Source organism: Sciurus vulgaris, assembly GCF_902686455.1.
Source record: "Sciurus vulgaris genome assembly, chromosome: 4".
In the NCBI taxonomy this organism is placed as follows: domain Eukaryota; kingdom Metazoa; phylum Chordata; class Mammalia; order Rodentia; family Sciuridae; genus Sciurus; species Sciurus vulgaris.
Window position 1 is genome coordinate 34,223,775 of NC_136464.1, and position 17,336 is coordinate 34,241,110.

The following is a 17,336-nucleotide window of genomic DNA, read 5'->3' on the forward strand; positions in this document are numbered from 1 at the left end:
CCAAATGTTGGGCCTGCCCTCTCCAACACAAACCCTGTTTCCTGAAAATGACATATGAATTGATTATTCATTTCATTCTGATCCTGAGTTATCACATGGGAAGGATTAAATGAATGTGTAATTGAAAAATTAATGAATGACTAATTCACCTTTGGCTAGTATTCATGTATAAACATGGTTTCTTTCCTTCCCTTCCCTGCCTTCCTTACCTTATTTCTACCTGTTTCCTGGAAACTGACTTCTAGGGACTACTTTAAGCCAGGAGCCAAATCCTTTGAATTCAGATAACTGAGTATGAAAATGTTTAGAGTAACTATTCTTTCATTCCCAACCTTCCAGGTCACAGTTTTGGCAATGACTGTACTCATCTACTAATATATTCATTTCCAGTTTAGGCATCCACTGTACCTTGGCTAAAGGTCTCTTTGGTCTCCAGTGACACCCTCCTTCCTTGTACCTTCTAACCTGGGCTGGTGATATCTTCCTGCTGACGCTAGTCCAGAATTCTTTAGCACAATTTGCCACTTCCCTTGTTCTGTGAACACCTCGGAAAAAAGCTTCCTCATTAAACTTTTCCACTAACATTCTTGAGTGTGTTTCTTTCAAAGACTCTTACAAATTAAGAGAAAATACTTAAATGTCACTTCCGGAAAAAAATTTCCCTTACCCTCTGACTGCTCTTCCCCTGCTGCAAAAAGACCAGTCAGGAGCTCCTCTCTGGACTCCCATGGCAGCCTCTAGCACAGCACTGGCCACACTACCATTTCACTGACTGTTATTCATCTTCCTCTCTCTTAAAGGGTAGCTCTGTTTCTCATTCACATTTGTATCCCTGGATCTGAGTGTGGGATTGTTACACATATGGTGCTCAGTTAATGTTATTGATCGAACTGGCTTTTCAGGTTCAGTGAGAATAATCTTGGTAGAATTGGAATTCTAGGAGCATCTGAGAATCTCTGCAGGTTCAGGAAGCAGAACTAGTAGGTGGCCTCCACACCAGTGAGATAACTAATAACCTGGACATTGGGATTAGTGCCTCTGACCGCTGAGAAAAGGCTGTGTGTACAGCCCAGAGTAGCCTCCACACAAAGCCTGCCCTAATCTCACTTGACCACTGATGCAGAAATGAAAACAGAGCTTGCTTGGCTGCTAAGAAAGCTATGAAATAGTCACTCTCCTTAAAGTTGTCACCTTCATCTGGAAAATGGGCAGGGTCAAACTTTTGTAGGCTGGGAAACTCTTTGTTATCATACAGGATGATAGTCATAAGTGCTGTTGTGTCTGTTACCTGATAAGAGAAATGGGGTTTCATCCACCACCCCAGGATAACTCTCCTATGCAACCTTCCTGTGTAACCCTTCTTGTGCACCCTTTTCACTCTGAGAGGGCTCTGATAACTAACCTGAAAAACACAGGTGCATCATTACTACCATAAATGCCTAATTGGGTGAACCCACAGTGGAATATGGTATTTAACAGATATTTGCATTGGCAAATGGGTTGGTATCAAGTTCCTTAGCCAGAGACTTTATGTTAAAGTGCTGTACAATACTGGTCAAGAAGGAAGAGGGAGGGAAGGAGATAAGAATTGGGATGACTCAGTTCTATAGATACTAAACACATTCAGAATTGGTTTTCAGTCTAAGACTTTCAACAAATTAGTATTTGCTGTTAGGAGTGATACTTCTTGTGTGCTACGCAAAGCACATTTTTAGATTTTACATAAGGTCATGGATGAGTAGATTTCTACAGTGGTTGCATTGTTCCCTGCCCCCACCCCTTGCATCTCAGAGAAACACAGAGAAAGACTACCTAGTCCTGCATCAAATCATTTTCACAAGAGGTAAAGAAACCAGATGAGTCTTTAGTGCCAGAGTTTAGGACAATAAAAAGACACATTAAAGAAGGTAAGAAGGAAAGACTTACCTGCCTCGCCCCAACCCCATGTGGCAGGAAGAGATGCCCTTGCATGGGGAGGGAAAAGGAATTGAGTAAGGGCCTTGGTCCTGAAACAATGAGGATGTACATATGCACAGTTAGAGTTGTGCATCTGGGAACTAGGGCATTACCTTAAAACAACTGACAGGGGGCTAGGGAGATAGCTCAGCTGGTAGAGTGCATGCCTTGCAAGCACAAGGCCCTGAGTTAGATCACCAGAACTGGAAAAAAAACAAAAAAAACAACAAAAAAACAAAAACAAAAAACAAAAACACCTGACAAAGTGATTTCCTCTGGGAGATGAGGAAATCATCTCTGGAGATGAGAAAGGGTAGTGTGTGACCCTTCTCCTTTAATACATTTCTGCTCAGAAGGAAGGGAAAAAAAGTAGAATTAGACATGAAATAGAAGATCAATTGCAAGTGTTCTGAAGATGAAATGAGACATAGCACCAAATTGCCATCACATTTCTGTTGAATGTAAAACAATGTATGGAAGTCTGAAAAATAATAGGAAAGCTCATGCTTTCAGGGAATTTGTTCTGCTGGGGACAGAAGACTAAAGCATATGCTTAGTAAGTAACAGGGGAACAAATTCACACTTGATTCTGAGTTGGAAATATGCAAAACAGAAAATATCTCAAATTTTCATTTATTTTCATGTTAACACACAAAACAGGGCAATGAATTGTAATCTTAATGTTTATTCCCCCACGTGTATGATCTCCACAGTATCCTTCAATGGTTTGCACCTGCCTGGATGCTATTTCTGTCTTTAAAATCTTTATGTCTAGTAACTGTAGGTGACACTCATCCAAAGAGACTTTATTTTTTGCCGCATATATTTTTTTTTTTCTTTTTTTTCCATACTGGTGACTGATTGCAAGGCTCACACATGCTAGCAAGTGTTCTACCTCTTGGCAACACTCTAGACCTGCCAAAGAGATTCTAATCCACTTCTCCTTCCCACACTTTTTGCTTATCATTTTGAGAGCCACCATGTCCTCTTGGGACCCAATTTTATTCCATTTTTACTTAAATTATTTCTCTAAATTTAAAATTCAGTTTGAAAGCAGTAATTATCCATGATTATTATTGAGATCATGTGGAGGAGAAATAATTCTGAATTGTCACATCTTAATCATTTTGCTGTTGGGCCTGAATGACACATGAATAACTCAACGTTAGGTAATCTTGGCACTTGAGGTCACCCATGCTAGTGTACCAGGACACAGGGAATAACACATATCTTTGGACAGTGATCAAGAAAATACTTTAAAATGAAGAGGGTGTTGTCTGGATCCTGAGGGAATGGGGAAATGTGAGAAGGGAGGACAGAGAAGCCATCCCCAATAGAGGAAGTATGTGAAGAGTGTCCCTGAGGAGAGGACTGTCAATGACAACACAGAAGCAGCTGGTCAGTCAGGTACCTGTGTGGCAGAGAAGCAAATGCATTGCAAATGGGTTGGTATCAAGTTCCTTAGCCAGAGATTTCAGGTTAAAGTGTCCTATAATACTGGTGGAGAATAAAGACAGCTTCATGAGAGCCAAGCCCTCTTCCAAACTTATCTGTTTTCCAGAAGACAAAAAACAAAGACAATAGTTACTCTTTATGTGTAACTGTGACATAATGATGAATGTGATTCTAAGTATGTGATTCATAGAATGTGATTCTATGTTTTGTAAATCATCACCATTAGCTAGAAGTAAACCCTCTCAAAATGTGTACTAACTAGAGAGAGACAGTCATATTTTATGGTAATGCCAAGCTCAGGTTCTTTTCTGAGCTCATGGAGTTACTCTGAGGGCTTAAGTCAAGATAAAATTAGTTCAAGTGGTACATTTATAAACCAAAGTTAATATTTTGACCTATTGAAGTGCAGTTGGAGATTGAACAGTTCCAGGCATGTAGCTTATCATAGTTAAGTTAGGTTAAATCAAATTTGTTGAAAGAAAATTAAAATAAAAAAAAAACTTAACTATGTGGAATGCATTCCATATCAGAGATTTAAATATTCATATGATTTTGTGGTATTACTAGAGTAATGTCACAAAGATGGCAGATCCGGATGTTCAGGGATTTGTCTTCCAGCGTATCAACCACTGACTTTGTGTAATCAACCTGAAGAAATTATTTTATGGCTCCAAAATTTAGGCAAATATGTGCAGCTTCCTGGAAAGTACTTGAAGAAAGTGTCTGACAGATGTCATTACATTGGGCAAGTCACACAAAAGCTAACATTTCCTGCACTCAGCAATATGGGAGGCAGCTGGGGATAGTGATCTGTTGCTGTGCAGATTGCCGGCCTCTAACTGTGCAATGGGGACGTTTTCCTTCAAACATCAATGTTGTGATTTCTTTGTCCTTTATAGTGCTGGGGATAGAACCCAGGGCATTATACCACTGAGCTACATCCCAACACTTTTTACATTTTATTTTGAAACAGGGCCTTCCTAGGATGCCCTGGCTCCCTCAAACTTGCAGTCTTCCTGCCTCAGCCTCTTGGGTCACTAGGATTACAACTCCTGAACCACTGGTATTACAGGTGTGGGTCACCATGTCCTGCTTAAGTTGTGACTTTTGATTGCTGGCAGACTGGAATAGACATTATTCATTGTTTAATAATCGTGGGGACAGGCAACTTTCTTAGAGGCACTAAGTGCAGAATTTTAAGAAATAAAATGAATTCATTTTCTTATTGGATGTAGAAATGCAAGGAAACGTTTATCAGGTCTCTGATTGGCTATAGACATAAAGGGACAGAGATTCAGTTGATCACAGATGAAAAGAAATACAGTTCTTTAAAAGTTATATTAATAGTACCATTGAGGAAATACACTTAAGAATGAAGCTGGGGAAATGGTGGACTAAAAGCACCATGTCCCTCCATGGCATTTCATGTCCCTCCAGGAATCAGGATTCAAAAAAGGAGGTATTGAGAGACTGGGGACCAACTCAGAGCCGCAGGCTGAATCTCTCCCACTGGGCGAAGCTCCCTAGATGGGGTGGTAGTCCTGGAACGCAGGATACCTTGTGGAACAGAGTTGCCCAGTGAGATTCCCTGCTGGAGTGGTGAACACAGACAATCAGGAGCATTGTAGAGGAGGGCCGCTCAGCCAGAGGCTTCAGCACAGAGTGAGGGTCCCAGGCCTGGGTGGTAGGACCAGACCACAGGCAGCTTCTCGGAGGAGGGCCATACAGTGAGAGATTTCAGCACAGGATGAAGTTCCCTGGCCCAGGCGGTAGGTCCAGACCCCAGGGAACATTGCAGAGGCAGGCAGCCCAGCAAGAGACTTCACCGCAGGGCAGGCTTCCCAGCCCAGGCAGTAGTTCTGTACCCAAGGGAACTTCTTGGAGGACAGTTGCTCAGTGGGACTCCCCACCAGGTGAGTCTTCCCCATCAGGCAAGGCTTTCCCACCAGGGCGGTAGAACAGAAGACCCAGACCCAGACCAGACATGCCCCAGTCTCCTGACTAGTACCCTTTGGCTGACCATCAGTCAAAAAGTGGAGACACCTCAGCCAACTGGCAGAGACTATAACCCACCTGAAGGCCACCACCCCTAGAGAGGTGGCTTCCTTGTGGAGCACTGCATTATCAAGTTCCTTCAAACCTTCAGGCTACTGAAAGCTAGAAGGTGATTTATTGGAAATCTACAGGGACACTAGAAGTCAATAGAGGAAATCTGCAACATCTCAGAGTTTTACTACTAGCGGGGTAGATACCTGAGCAATATGAGAAAACAAGGGAAGAAAATGTCCTAAACAAACCTAGATGCTACATTAATAAAATCCAATGACAGCATGGTAGAAGAAATGTCAGAAAGGGAGTTCAGAGTGTACATAATTAAAATGATCAGAGAAGCAAACGATGAGATGAAAGAGCAAATGCAGGCTTTGAATGATCGCACCAATCAACATTTAAAGGAGCAAATGGGGAATCAAGAGATCATTTCAATAAAGAGTTAGAGGTACTGAAAAAAGATCAAACAGAAATCCTTGAAATGAAGGAAACAATAAATCAAACTAAAAACTCCACAGAAAGCAGAAACAATAGGATAGAACACCTGGAAGACAGAACTTCAGACATTGAAGACAAAATATTTAATCTTGAAAACAAAGTTGACCAAACAGAGAAGATGGTAAGAAATCATGAACAGAATCCATAAGAATTATGGGATATTATGAAAAGGCCAAGCTTAAGAATTATTGGGATTAAGGAAGGCTAAGAGAAACAAACCAAAGGAATGAACAATCTATTCAATGAAATAATATCAGATGATTTCCAAAATCTGAAGAATGAAATGGAAAATCAAATACAGGGGCATATAGGACTCCAAATATACAAAATTACAACAGACCCACACAAGGCACATTGTAATGAAAATACATAGCATACAAAATAAAGTAAAAATTTTTAAATGCAATGAGAGAAAAAAGTCAAATTACATTCAGGGGGAAACCAATATGGATATCAGTAGATTTTTAAACCCAGACCCTAAAAGCTAGAAGGGCCTGGAATAACATTTTTCAAGCCCTGAAAGAATACGGATACCAACCAAGAATCTTATACCCAGCAAAAATACCTTCAGATTTGACAATGAAATAAAATCCTTCCATGATAAAAAAAAAAAAAGCTAAAGGAATTTACAAAAAGAAAGTTGGCATTACAGAACATTCTCAGCAAAATATTCCATGAGGAAGAGATGAAAAACAACAATGTAAATCAGCAAAGGGAGGAACTACGCTAAAGGAATAGTCAAATAACGGAGAAACCAAGTCATGTCCAGAACCAAAAATGAGCCAAAGGACTGGGAATACAAATCATATCACAATAATAACACTGAATGTTAATAGCCTGAACTCATCAATCAAAAGACATAGACTGGCAGATTGGATTAACCAGAAAGATCCACCAATATGCTGCCTGCAAGAGACACATCTCATACAGACTAAAGGTGAAAGATGGGAAAAAGCATACCATGCACATGGACTCAGCAAAAAGGCCTGAGTATCCATCCTCCTATCAGATAATGTGGACTTCAAGCCAAAGTTAGTCAGAAGGGATAAAGAAGAACATTTCATGTGGCTTAAGGGAAGCATAAATCAGGAAGACATAACAATCATAAATATCTATGTCCCAAACAGTGGCTCATCCATGTACAACAAACGAATCCTTCTGAATTTGAGGAATCAAATAGACCACAACACAGTAATACTAGGTGATTTTAACACATCTCTCTCACCACTGGACAGATCTTCCAAATAAAAATTGAACAAAGAACACAGATCTCAATAACACAAACAATAATTTAGACTTAACAGACATATATAGAATATGCCATCCCACGAAGAGCAAATACACTTTCTTCTCAGCAGTACACGAATCCTTCTCTAAAATAGACCATATATTATGCCACAAAGCTACTTTTAGCAAATACATAAGATAGAGATACTACCTTGTACTCTATCAGACCATAATGGATAGAAATTAGAAATAAATGACAGAACAAAAAACAGAAAATACTCTAAGACCTGGAGATTAAATAATATGCTATTGAATGATGAATGGATAAGAGAAGACATCAAGGGGGAAATAAAAAGAAATTCTTAGAGGTAAAGGAGAACAAAGATATATCATATAAAACCTCTGGAACACTATGAAAGGAGAACTAAGAGAAAATTTATTTCATGGAGCGCATTCAATAAAAGAAGAAAAAATCAACAAAAAAATGACCTAACACTACAGCTCTAGGCCCTAGAAAAAGAAGAACAGAGTAACATCAAAAGTAGTAGAAGGACTGTATAGAGGGAAAAGAGGGGTGGGAGGGGTGGGGGGAAGGGAAAAAATAACAGAATGAATCAAACAACATTACTCTATGTGAATTTATGATTACACAAATGGTATGCCTTTACACCATGTACAAACAGAGAAACAACATGTATCCCATTTGTTTACAATAAAATAAAATTTAAAAAAAAAGTAGTAGAAGACAGGAAATTTTTAAAATCAGAGCTGAAATCAATGAAATTGAACCAAAAGAAATGATCAAAAAAAATTGACAAAATAAATTGTCAGTTCTTTGAAAACATGAACAAAATTGATAAATTCTTAGCCACACTAACAAAGAGGAGAGAGAAAACTCAAATTACTAAAATTCAGAATGAACAAGGAAATATCACGGAATATATGATTGAAACACAAAACGTATTGAGAAGCTACTTTGAAAATCTATAGTTAACAAAATAGAAAATCTCGAAGACATCCACAGGTTTCTAGAGACATATGAATTACTTAAACTGAACCAGGAGGACATACACAATTTAAATAAATCAATTTCAAATAATGAAACAGAAGAAGTCATCAAAAGCCTACCAACAAAGAAAAACCCAGACCAGATGGTTTTTCAGTCAAGTTCTATAAAATCTTTAAAGAAGAGCTCATTCCAATACTCCTCAAAGTATTCCATGAAATAGAAGAGGAGGGAATCCTTCCAAACTCATTCTATGAAGCCAAAATCACCCTGATACCTAAACCAGACAGAAACACACTGAGGAAAGAAAATTTCAGACCAACATCCTTAATGAACATCGATGCAAAAATTCTCAACAAAATTTTAGCAAATTGCATACAAAAATGTATTAAATAGATAGTGCACCATGATCAGTGGGTTTTATCCCAGAGATGCAAGGTTGGTTCAACATCGAGAAATCAATAAAAGTAATTCACCATATCAACAGACTGAAAGACAAGAATCACATGATTATTATGATAGATGCAGAAAAATCATTTGATAAAATATACCACCCCTTTATTCTCAAAACACTAGAAAAAATAGGCATAGGAGGAACATTCCTTATCATTTTAAAGGCTTTCTATGCTAAGCACAAGGCCAATATCATTCTAAATGGTGAAAAACTGAAAGCATTCCCCCTAAATACTGAAATGAGGCAGGGATGCCCTCTTTCACCACTTCTATTCAACATTGTCCTTGAGACTCTAGCCAGAGCAATTAGAAAGACCAAAGAAATTAAAGGGATTTGAAGAGGAAAAGAAGAACTCAAACTATCCCTACTGGCTGATGACTTGATTATATATTTAGAGGAATCAAGAAATTTCACCAGAAAACTTTTAGAACTCATAAATGAATTCAGTAAAGTAGCAGGTTACAAGATCAATGTTCATAAATCCAATGAATTTTTATACATAACTGTTGAATCCTCAGAAAGAGAAGTTAGGAAAACTACCCCATTCACAATAGCCTCGAAAAAAATAAAGTACTTGGGAATCAATCTAACAAAAGAGGTGAAAGACCTCTACAATGAGAAATAGAGAACTCTAAAGAAAGAAATTAAAGAACACCTTAGAAGATGGAAAGATCTCCCATGTTCTTGAATAGGCAGAATTAATATTGTCAAAATGGCCATACGACCAAAAGTGCTATACAGATTCAATGCAATTCCAATTAAAATCCCAATGATGTACCTTACAGAAATAGAACAAGCAATTATGAAATCCATTTGGAAGAATAAGAAACCCAGAATAGCTAAAGCAATCCTTAGCAGGAAGAGTGAAGCAGGGATATTGCAATACCAGAACTTCAACTATGTAACAAAGCAATAATAACAAAAGTGAGATGATATTGCAACAAAATAGGCAGGTATATCAATGGTACACAATAGAGAGCATGGACACAAATCCAAACAAATACAATTTTTTCATACTAGACAAAGGTGTCAAAAAAAAGAAATGGAGAAAAGATAACCTCTTCAACAGATGGTGCTGGGAAAACTGGAAATCCATATGCAGCAGAATGAAACTAAACCCCTATCTCTCATCCTGCACAAAACTCAACTCAAAATGGATCAAAGACCTTGGAATCAGACCAGAGACTCTGCATCTTATAGAAGAAAAAGTAGGTCCAAATCTTCAATATGTCGGCTTACAATCAGACTTCCTTAACAGGACACTCCCATAGCATAAGAAATAAAAGCAAGAATGAATAACTGGGATAGATTCAAACTAAAAAGCTTTCTCTCAGCAAAGGAAATTATCAGCAATGTGAAGAGAGAACCTACAGAGTAGGAGAAAATCTTTGCCACTCATACTTCAGATTCTACACCAAGATACAAATAACCCAATCAACAAATGGGCTAAGGAAATGAACAGACACTTCACAGAAGAAGATCTACAAGCAATGAACAGATATATGAAAAAATGTTCAACATCTCTAGTAATAAGAGAAATGTAAATTAAAACTACCCTAAGATTCCATCTCACCCCAATTAAAATGTCTTTTATCAAGAATACAAGCAACAACATGTGTTGGCAATGATGTGGGGGAAAATGGTACAGTGATACATTGCTGGTGAGGTTGCAAATTAGAGCAGCCTCTCTGGAAAGTAGTGTGTAGATATCTTAGAAAACTTGGAATGGAACCACCATTTGACCCAGCTATCCCACTCCTTGGCCTATACCCAAAGAACTTAAAATCAGCATAATACAGTGATGCAACCAGATCGATATTCATAGCTGCTGAATTTACAATATCCAGATTGTGGAACCAACCTAGATGTCCTTCAATTGATGAATGGATAAACTAAATGTGGTATACATATATATACAATGGAATATTAAACAGCCATAAAGAATAATAAAATTATGGCATTTGCAGGCAAGTGGTTGAAATTGGAGAATATCATACTAAGTGAGATAAGCCAACCTCAAAAAACCAAAGGATGAATGATCTTGCTGATAGAGCGGATGATGACACATAATGGGGGGTGGGAGGGAAGCAAGAACTGAGGAAGGAGGGATGTACAGAGTGAAAAGAGGGGCGGAAAAGGTGGGGGGAAGGAAAAATGACAGAATGAATGAAATACTATTACCCTATAAATGCATGGTTACACAAATGGTATGCCTATATGTCCTGTACAATCAGAGAAACAAGTTGTACCCTGTTTGTTTACAATAAAATAAATTAATTAATAAAAAATTAATTAGTAAAAATTAATTAATTAAAATAGTACCATTAGAACAATAAAAATAATTTATTTTTTAATTAACATATTCCAATGTTGTAAATATCCTATAAAAATTATGCAGTGAAAAAAATCACTAATAAAGTCCATAAATAGCTAAAATAAATATTTGACAAAAACATCTCTCAGGAGATCAGATATCAAACTTACTTGATAGACTCTTTTGTATTCTGAAGTAAACTTGAAAAAAAAAACAGAAAATCAACGTGTGAAAAACGTCAAAATATCAATTGCAGAGAAAGAAATTTAAATGGGAAATGAATAGATATTTCATAATTTAAAGAAATACAATATATAAATTAATTTATTCAGCACAGAAGTTCAAAAGCAGACTTCTATAAATGAAAGACAGAAGACCAAACATGAGGTTAGAGATGTCCTTGTATGAACACCATAAAGAAAAAGGAACAAAAGAAAGTGAAGAGAACCAAGGGGATTATGGAATTCCACCCACTATGGCAAGACATCCTTAATGGAAGTCCCAGAAAGAGAAGAGAGACAAAGGAGGCAGATCCTGTTTGAAGAAATAATGACTGAACACTTTAAAATTTAAGGAAAGTCATGACTCTACCCAAGCTGGAAATTAAACTCCAAGTGGAATAAAGCCTAAGAGATTCATATCAAGGCATATTTTAAACACATTTAACAACCAAAAACAGAGACTGTTGAAAGTAGACAGAAGTGACTCATCACATACAGGATCTTCCATAAAAGTGACAGCTGGTATTTCCTCAGAAACTATGGAAGGCATTAATCTGTGGCAACATGGATTTAAAGTGTTGACAGGAAACATGTCAATGAAGACTTTTCTACCTGCCAACACTATCCTTTCACAATATGTGGGAAATTAAGTTATTTCAAGATAAGCAAAAGGTAAGGCAATTCATCATGTGCACATCTTTCCTACAAGAAATGTTAAAGCAACTCAGCTTTGTAGCTGAAACAAAAGGAATCTAACATAATTTTCCTGTGTCAAATAGGACTACACCAGCAAATCCCACCATTTTTCATTCCATGAGAATGGGAACCTATTTGTTTCTGGCTCTTTGCGGTACCAAATCCGTGGATATTTGTCACCACCTGCAGCAACAATTTGCACGGGTCTTGTGGGTGGTGGACTGGAAACTGAGCCACTTCTATCTCTGGGCTGCTTCCTTGCTTGCTTGTTTATAGAGGATAGAGGAAATGAGGTTTACTTGCTTTGAGAAGAGAGAGAGAGAGAGAGAGAGAGAGAGAGAGGGGGGGGGGGGAGACTTAGCTTTCAGAGATATCTATGTCTTCTTAGTTTTCTGCTGCTTCTTACTGGTGCGTCCTGCATCCTGTGAACTAAGGGTGCGTCTACCTAAGGTGCTTTAGTGATGCATCTCAGTTCTCCACTCTGTCATCTGCCTTACGCCGCTTTCTGCTAGCTGCTGTGCTGCTTCTTTCTACTAGCTGCTGCTTCTGAGGTCTTTTCTTTCTTCTTGCCCTATTCCTGCTAGCTGCTGTGTTCTTCTTTCTACTACCTGATGTGCTTTTCCCTACTAGCTGCCGCTTTTGCTTCCTTTCTTCTGGCTGCTGCTGTGTGTGTCTCGCTCCGCCTACGCTTATATCACCTCCAGGAGGCAGAGAGTAGGGCCACGCCTCTTACGCAAAGATTAGGACAGTCTGAGCAGGCACAATTAGGAGTGCTTGAGGACACATGTGCATACATTGTGTGCGTGGACAATAAATCACCTGAGTGTGCTTATGTCAATTAACCTCCTCTGCGATGTGATCTGGTGCCATCAACATGGCACAGCCCCCAACACCTATTTAGAATAAAATATATTCAGTGTTTGTATAATTATATTAAAATGGATTCTACTCTCATATACAACTAAAAAGAACCAATAAAAAGAGAATAAAAAGCAAAAAAAATGATATAGGAAATAAATCTCTGCAAAATTAAGAAATAGTCCTGATGAATTGTATCTCTGTCAATCAATTTAAATATAATAACATTCTACTTTGTATTTGACCCTTTTTTATTTTCTATATTAGTTCAATGAATTTCATTAAAAATAATTATAAATATATGCTGAGGGCACAAAATAGGGGACGGTGTAATTTATGACCAAAAGAAGAAAAAGGAGAAAGTAGTCTGTTGGATCAGAGCAGAATAATCTGTATGTGCTTGAAAACTAACTGAGAATCATTTTTAACTAGATATTTGCTAATTGAGGATCTTAACAGTATTCCCCATGGTAACTACTAAAAAACAACTTCAAAAAATATACAGAGAAAAACCAAGAGGGAATTAAACATGCAATAAAACAAAGGTAATCAAATAAAATTTAAGTCAATAGAAGAAGAAATGAGGAAAAAAGTATAAAGGGCATACAGAATAAGATAACATTACAGGAGAACAAAATTATCAATACATTAAGCTCTTCAATTGGAAAAGTATTAGGCACACCATTAAAAAAAAGATGTAGAAGTAATATGCAGTGTAAAAGAGACTCACTCATACCAAACACAATTCTGTTGAAAGTTAGAAAATGAATGATTTTCCATGCAATTAGTAACCAAACAGGGAGATGGCGTAGCAATACCACACAAGCCATATTAATGAAAATTTGGTTAGAGGTCAAATGGTTTTTTGATATGTAGATGCTAATACACAATAAGGTGGGGGTGGGGAATAGGAGTTCACTGGATTACACAAAGGGGAATGAAGGGAAGAGAGGGAATGGGAATAGGGAAAACAGTAAAGTGAATTAGATATAACCTTCCTATGTTCATATATGAATACACAGTCAGTGTATCTCCACATCATGTACAACCACAGGAATGGATTCCTCCTTATTATAAGTTATACTCCATGTGTATATAATGTCAAAATGCACTCAACTGTCATGTATATATAAAAAGAACAAATTTAATATAAAAGATTTTATATTAGAAATGAGAATATTTTATATTAAAAAAAGGTGAATGTATCTACAACATACATTACAATTGTATAGGTAACAATCAAGAGAGCCTGAAAATGTAAAAAGTAAGCATTGACAATTGAAGAGAAAAATAGTTGTAAAATAGAAGGGGGACATTCCAACACTCAACTTTCAAAAAGAGATTAAGCATCTGGACCAATATCAAAATTTAAATAGTACAAGTTATCAACTATAACTAACATAACACAACACTTTTCTTAGCACTTATACAATACACATTCAACTCAAACCCACAAAAAATTTTCTCCAGGATAGACCATATGTATATGATGCATAATAATTCTCAAGTATTTAAAATATTAAAATCATGAATCTTCTCTGATCACAGTGGAATGAAATTAAAAACCAGCAGCACAAGGAAATGTAGATGTTAAAGAACATACTCTTGAACAATCAATAGGTTAAAAAAGAAATCACTAGGGAAACTAGAAAAAAGTGAAGATAAGTGAAAGTGAAACACAACATAAAAAATAATGGTATGTAGGAAAACTCAGTCCATAAAAGAATATTGAGAGCAGTCAATCTATATTAAAAAAGTAGGATGTGCAAATAATAACTGAATTTCTGAAAAAACCTAGAAATTGCAACTGCTTTGTACAAAGACAATCTTGTACTTATTATGGGAACATGGCAATGGGAGTGTACCAATTTCTGTCATCTTGGTGGGGAATTGAAGGTTTTTCAAGAATATGGCCATTCAAGCAATTGAGGTTTGAAGAATGTCTCAAACTTGATTCTATGAAAATAAAAAAAAAATTTAAAACATAAAGAGTAAAGAAAGAAAAGCTGAGTTTTCAGTGATATCAGGTCTGTTACACAATATCACAATTTATTTGTGTAGAGCAATGCACTTCAGGAAGCTAATTTGAGCTTCTGCACAGTAACTACTGGTGTCAGCCTATACCCTCGTGAGGATAGACTTGCACTCAATGAACAGTGTCTGGGACTAGGCATTCAAATTCAAAACTTTTTGGGCTTGCTATTAATTTATTATGTGACACGAACCAAAAAAATTCTCCTTTTTTTTTTTTTTTTTTTGTCGCACTCTCCTCATCTATAAAACAAGGAGATTAGGTGAGGGAAGTCTAATTTTTTCAAGTTCCATGATTACTTTATAAACTCATCTGTTTCTCCTTCTGTCAGGGAGTAGAGAAAATAACCGGTACGATTTCTGTCCTGCATGATGACAAAGAGTTTCCCAGTCTAGAGAAGTTTGACCCTGCCCTCTTTCTGGATGAAAGTGACAGCATTAAGGAGAGTGGCTACTTCATGACTTTCTCAGGAGGCAAGCAAGCTCTGTTTTCATTTCTGCATCAGTGCTCAAGTGAGATTAGGGCAGGCTTTGTGTGGAGGCTACTCTGGGCTGTACACACAGCCTTTTCTCAGAGGTTGGAGGCACAAATCCCAATGTCCAGGTTATTAGTTATCTCACTGGTATGGAGGACCACCCACTAGTTCTGCTTCCTGAACCTGTAGAGATTCTTAGGAGCTCCTAGAAGTCCAATTCTACCAAGACTCTTATCATCAAACCTGAAAAGCCAGTGCAATCAATAGCATTACCAAGAAACTTATATGTAGCAATCCTAAACTCATATCCAGAGATACAAATGTGAATGAGAAACAGCTTTCCTCTAAGAGAGAGAAAGATGAATTAACAGTCAGTGAAACAGTAGTGTTGCCAGTGCTATGCTAGAAGCTGGCATGGGAATCCAGAGAGAAGAACTCCTGACTGGCCTTTTTGCAGCAGGGAAGAGCAGTCAGAAGGTAAAGGAAAAAATTTTAAGGAAGTGGCATTTAAGTATTTTCTCTTACTTTATAATGGTCTTTGAAAGAAACAGATGGCCCACACTCAAGAATGTTAGTTGAAAAGGTTAATGAGGAGGCTGGTGTTTGATAAGTTCTCTGTATTTGTTAACTGGCCATGCAAAGCTGAGGTTGGGAGCCATCTTGAGGAGGCCACACTGCAGCTTTCTGCTGCAGGAGCCTGGAAGATCATGGCAACATTGCCATAGTGCTCCCAAAAGTGCCTATGTGTGGTCTAGAGTGTACCTTGTAGAACATGAGTGAAGCAGACACAAGGAATTTCCTAGGGAGATTTAAGTCAGAAATACAAAGGGGAATCCAACTCAATTTCCCTTTGAATCTGGCAGCTCACATGACCAGCTGCAGAGAAATGGGAAACCGAAAAGGAGGGTGTGTAAACACTCAGGGACTCAGTTGGGAAGTCTGTGTTTGTGGGCAGCAGAGTTTGTAGAATGACTTCTCTCCTACAGGAGCAGAATTTTTGGGAGCCCCGGGACTTCCACACTCCCAGAATAAATCATCATTTTCTAGGTCCTAAGTATGTGTTGGTTTCATCTCTCCAGAGCAGATATCACCCAACAAAACCACAGAGGACTTATTAGACTTAAGCTACAACTTTGGAATTCCCTTCATTTTATTCTGCAGCAGATCCAACTGGGAGTTTCTTGATCTTGTCTGTCTGGACAAAACTTCAACCTACAGTAATGACCATTCCATCCTACCTTGTACTAGTGAGTAGGGAAGCTGAGCTACAACAGCTTCAGGTTTATGCCACTCCAATTGACAGATCAGTAAGCAACACAAAAAGAGGAAGGGATTAGCAACTTCCAATCCTTTCACTTTCTCTCCCTCTCTCTCTAGCTGGTCTGGAAGCCTAGAGCCCATCTCTCCTCCTAGGACCAACCTTAACATCCTCTGAGATTTTCTCTTTGACCAACATCTTGGACATTCTGTGCCTGAATCCACCTTCTCCTCTGTCTTGTTTTTCTCTTTTGTTTGCAAGAACACTCCCCTCAGAGTGGGGGATATTGATCCTTGGTATGAACTCTGGTTTTTTTCTTTGAAATTTGAAATATGTGCTCTTTCCATTAAATATTAACAAATATATCCTTACATCATTACCTACCATTAAAGCTTTAAAACAAAAAGACACTGAAATAATTAACATTACCTGATTAGGAAAGTTTAGTTTTATAGCCAAATGGCTCTGGGGTTCCCCTCCTTGTTCTCACATGTGAACCCAAACACAATATTTAACATAGCCTGTCTGAATTATCTCTACAGTAATAGGATATAATCATAATGTCATAGTCTTAATAATGACCTCACATCCCAAAGGATCTACATCTTAATCCTTGAAACCTGTGAACCCATGAATTTGGTACTTTACATGATAAAATGATATTGTAGATGTGATTATGTCCAGGGTCATAACATGGATAGATTCTACTGTAGTATGTAGGTGTGTTCAATTCAATCAACAAGGTTTTTGTTGTTTGCATGGGGAGTTGGTAGCAGACATTGAACCCAAGGCTGCTTACCCACTGAGCCACATCCCCAGCACTTTTTATTTCTTATT